Below are 5,499 nucleotides of genomic sequence, written 5' to 3'. Positions count from 1 at the left end.
AAAGAACATAAATATTAGAAATTCTAGAAAAATGCTGGAGAAAGCGTGACTAATAACCCAAAAATACAAATTAGATCTAAAAGCAAAACCCTCAAAGCAGGAGAGTTCTTGAGCAAGGAGGTACCTCGCCAGAAGGATCTGGGGACGCTGACGCACTAAGTCATCGTAGGGAAGGGGAAAGGGATAAGGAACAGTGGCTAATGGGGGGTTTGGAGGGGATGGGGTGGGACTGAATGGGTGTCAGGCGGGAGTGGGATCCTGAGTCACCCTCAGCCTCCTGCCTTCTCGCTGACAGCAGCTTGGGCTTCCCCTGCACTTTCTGCAAAGCATATTAATTGATTCTGGTTGCTGAGCAACTAACTCTGGGGAGCCACATCGACGGCTCCGGCTCCAGCACAGCTTCAGCAACAGCAGCAGGGAGAGGGTATGGTCTCTCCCGCCTCCCTCCACCTCCTGGGGCTTGCTCACCCTCCCCAGGATGCCCTCAGCTGCCCAGCAGGGAAGCTTTGCAAGGAAAAGGAAAAAGCCCCCATTAATGCAGCTGGGAGAGGAGGTGGGTTGCTCCCCCCACCCTGTGCAGCACTGGCAGGACTCAGGCGAGCAGCCCTACTTCGTGCTCACAGCACCGATACAGCCTCAAAGGGCACCCTCCACCTCACCACCACCCCGGCCCAGGTGGGGTGCCCAGGCCAGGGGGTCTGGTGCAGCCACCCAGGCATGGCAAGAGGGTGGTGCAGCATCCTTCTGAAAAGCGAAGCTGGGTTAACCCTTTGGTTCTGCAGGCACTCTGCAAAGATGTTAAATTGACAAGCAACTCCCATGGTTATGCCACCTCACCAGTGAGTTTCCAGCTGAAGCTGTGGCCACTTAAGCTCTGTCTCTGCAACAATGGGGTAAATGCATTCCTTACTTCTGCCCTCTTTACCATGTTGCACTTCAGACAGAGCAGACACTCCTCTGGCTGCAAGGGCACACAGTAAGCCACCATCCAGAGGACCTGCCTGGATGTCTTTGTCAGAGACTGCAAAATGGAGTATTCTGACATAACCTTGTCGTTGGTTTAACCTATGTTTTGTTTAAGTTCCTTATTGGAGAGAATCAATGACGCCAAACTAAAGTCATGGCCCATAAAAGAAACAGGATAAGTGGTGCTGGCTCCAAAGGGCTCCTCCTAGAGCACCCCATAGGAATGACACAGGATTTCTGCAAGGTTGATGCCGAGTGGATGGACCCTGAGCCAGGCCTGACCACTCACTGCAATCTGTGGCACTGACTTCTATGGCTCTAGAGCCTGAAAAAAACATCTCCAAAACACCACAGCGTCTGCAACAAGACATTTCTCTTGCGCTCCTGTTTTGGACAAATCTTTAGTCAGATTGTGGCATTTGTTCAGCACTGACTAAGCTGTCTTTCCATTGCACAGGTAAGATGTAAGAAATGAAAAGACCTCAAGAGTTCTCTCCCTGTGAGCTGGCAGTAAGTGCAATATCAGATCTTGGCCAAAGTGCTCATGCGTGATTTCAGTCAAAGACCTGAGCGAGATCAGGTTTTTTATGCTGTTAGAGCGATAGGACAAGTTAGAGGGCAAGGCCCTGAGAAATACCTTAGCTTGTAGTCACACGGACAGAAATATCTAATTGTCCCCTTGGAAAGCTCCAACCTATAGCTTGTGTGCACTATAAAAATGGCAAACACAGGGTCTTTGTGAAAAGGAGACAGGTTGTCTTAAGCAAATGAGTAACTTTTCTGACAGGAGCTTGCTTAGCCCCACCATGCTATGCTTTTGTGATTTATAAAGAAAGTTCTACAGTTTAGCACACTTTCTTAGCAAAGCCAGATGCTTCACTTATATTCAAAGCTCAGGAAGGATCAGCATCAGGTTAGCAGAGTGGCTACACAAAACAGATTGCAGAACATATTCAGTCCATCCAATATGTCTATTGATATAAGCATATACTAGGTATTCCTAACCCCCCAAGTACAGCGTACAGAGAAATATGGGAATTTCTGTGTTTATTTAGTAAATGAAAGCCTCCTACCAACAACAGAATACAGCAGGATAGTTCTAAGAGATCCTGTTGTTCACCTACTCTGTGAAAATGCGTTTTCCCGTCTTCTAACATACTAAGCATAGGTTAAACTCACTAAAACCACACATAATAAACATGGGCTGTTCTTGATTTAAATGGTCACTGATTTATGTAATTAATTGGGTAGGATTGATTCTTTTATCCTTTCTTCTGACTCTTTGGGCATTTCTTTTGATTATCTCTCATAGTACCTCATCTTTGTTCTTGGATAGGAATAAATCCAAAAAGGTTTTCTCTAGCAGTGGTTGATGCAAATAATGTATTTTCTTGTGTGTCACTACTCATATATTGACATTGCTTCCTTTAGCCCACAAGTTTACTACCTTGCAACAAAGTGCTGAAGGATGACAAAAAGCAGGTTGAAAGGGAGCTAACTCACCTCTGTCTCACAGCAGGATCAACCACACACATACTAATTCGGGGAAACAGCTTTCTGACCAGTGCTTACAACTCTCCTTTCTGGGGACTCTGTCCTTTTAAAAGGAAACTTATTCCAGCATCTCACAACTGTAACTACCAAAAGGGTATTTCTAAGCTCCATTGCTGCAAATTTAAACACAGTGTTCCTTGTCCTATTCTCAATGGTCAAAGAGCTCCTCCATTCCTCATGGCAACTACCTTCTATGTGTTTAAAGTTCATTCTATCTCTTCTCAGTCTCTTCTCTTTCTAGATTAAAACTTATCTGAGACTTTACTCCTCTGTCACTTTTTATGGAATGGTTTATCACACACTGACCTCTGGATCATAACAGTACAGAAAACTGACTGTGAAATTATATGTGTGTAGGGGTGCACGTTAATGTGTGCAAAAGTGAAAGCTACCAAAGGGGCAGCGTCTGGCTTAGGAAGTGAGTCACGTAATACAGGAACAGGGAAACAAGGGGGCATTGCTTCACCTAGCTGTGATAATAGGGTTAAACAGAGTTTCAGTATTCCTTTTTCCTTTCTGAATGGAATGGGGTGACAGAAAAGAGGAGATTAAATACAGCTAGGTTATGTATGTCTGTCAATAAGTCCTTCCAACCTGTGGAAGAAGATGGTTCAATTTAAGGGCATAAGGGGAAAAAGACTCATTTCTCCTTTGAACTTGTTTAATTATTCATAAAATACTAAATATAAGAGGGAAGCTAGCATGAGATCTCAGGTAACTAGTACACGACAAGTATAGAAATAGAAAGAGAAAAGATTTGAGGAAGTGCTTAGGAGTGATGAAAGCCTAGGAAACACACGACCATTTAGACTAAGGGATCAAAGAGACGTGGAGGGATTTCCCAAATTCTTACAAAGAGATTACGTGAAAATTTTACCATACACATAATAAAGATTTGTGTAAATATGATAAGCTGTAGTTGTTTTATCTTTTTCACTTTTACCCCTTTACATTCATGCTGGTACCTATTTCTATCCTCAGCAGTACAATCTTTAAAAAGTGTGACAACAGACTTAATATTGTAATGTGCTTTGCTTTTTTTACAAGGAGGGACACCAAAGAGCGTTGAAGCCCTCTATATTGGACAAATATCATAAAAAGTGCTAGGGAAGGGCAGTTGAAGGGCAAAGCAATAAAAGAAAATAACCACAGAAGGAAGCAAGTCAACTACTGGCGATTTCAAAATGTAAACAATCTGGCATGTAAGAAGGACCCATCAGATTATTAAAAGAAATTGTAGGAGAGGTAGGTTTGGAGTTGTCAAAAGTTGTTCAATTTTTTAATTTATTTTTTAGAAAATGCAAAGCTGCTTAGGTAAAATTCAGTCTCTTACAGAAAGCAAGTACAGTATCTCACACAAGACTTGAATTTAATCTCATTAAAATGCTTTTTGTTATGCATTGAAAAGGTTGACTAATGTACACTTTCTGTTCCTATTCCACTGCTTATTTATCTTTTCTCTTCCCTCCTTTCTATCCTTTCAATAGTAGCATTATCCTCTTCGAGAAAATGAGCATCCTGTGAGCCTAAGAGGACCTAGTCCTCTTAGAGCAAGCCAAGATCTAGTCAGCGCTCATACCCCGGGGGCAGGGTACAACTGCTGCCCCACCAAAACACTGTCAGTTACTGCAGCCAAATCAGACCAGCAGCAGCAAGACCTGCAGCCAGATAGGGCCCGTATTACAAGACCTTGGGCATCAAAACAACAAAGAGGTGCAACAAGCCATGGCAACCAGCTGGGCAGAAGTCCCTTTCAGAACCTCGACTGGCTCCTCTGAGTTACTGAGGCCTGGTAACAAGAGGAAGTTACCTGGGAGAAAAATGGGAAGAAAAAAGACCCTTCTCTCAACACATTTTCTAGTCCAGGGTGTAGAAAAGGATCAAGTGGAAGGATGACATTTGAAGAAGGCAAGTGAGGGCTGCAGCAAGCACGACGTGGTGGTTCAGGCTAGGGAAACGGTGCCTTCCTTTGGCTGGGTGTGGATGTCTGTGCTGCGGGGAGGGTGGGCAGTGAGGACAGGTGGGCTCCTTACTCTGCTGGGCAATTACTGTCCTCTAGCCTGAAGCAGAGCAGAGGTCCCTGGGTACGTGGAAGATCTGGTCACAGGCTGTCAGGCTTTAAGAATCTGAAGCAGAAAAATGTCCCAGAATCTCCCTACAAGTGTCGGCAGCAGGGAAGACAATGGAGCTGGAAGCAAAGGTGTGTGAGCATTGTTCCTTGGGTGTTCAGACCGCCTCAGCAGCCACTGTCAGCAGGAGACGCCTTCCCACAGACCAGCTTGGAGGGCCACCCATGAGAGGTCCAAACTGAGTGACAGGGGAAACCTCCTCCCCAGTTCACCTAGATCATTGCCATAGTATTGCCTGGCCACTAGAAGCAAATGAAATAGCTTGCTTACCAAAACATTGGCTTTCATCGCAATTATAGTTTAATACTTGATACAGACCGTGACTTCATTCATTGCAAGCTGCAACTTTTCCAGTAGCTGCCATTTGAGAACTGAATTAGATTTTTAAAAGCAGTATTATATGTAAAGGATACAGCAATTTTAACATAAATACAAAGATATGCAGAGAACATGGAAATTATTTACAGTATGAAATAAAAGGTATAATTCAATTATGAACCAAATTTTAATTAAAAACCTGTGAAAAATAATTTGCAAAGAAGTTTTCAGTGTATTATTCCCATTTTGACCTTTCAATATCCTGTGTCTCAATTACTATTCAGTCAATTGCAGCACAAACAACTGAATTGATTTCCTGCCTTTTTAGTTTAAATGCCATAATACGTGGATAAAAGTGTGAGCTTCACTGAGTTCATTTCCAGATCATCATCGGTAATTAATTGGAAAATCTAACTGTAAGAAATAGACCTTCATTCAAAAAAAATATCCAAAAGCACAACAGAAGTACATACAGTTCCATCTATCTGCAGTATACTCAGCATCCCTAAAAACTATTTCTAACGTAATTTAA

This window comes from Buceros rhinoceros, unplaced genomic scaffold (assembly GCF_000710305.1).
Source record: "Buceros rhinoceros silvestris isolate BGI_N320 unplaced genomic scaffold, ASM71030v1 scaffold9770, whole genome shotgun sequence".
Classification (NCBI taxonomy): Eukaryota; Metazoa; Chordata; class Aves; order Bucerotiformes; family Bucerotidae; genus Buceros; species Buceros rhinoceros.
This window is presented reverse-complemented; position numbering follows the sequence as displayed.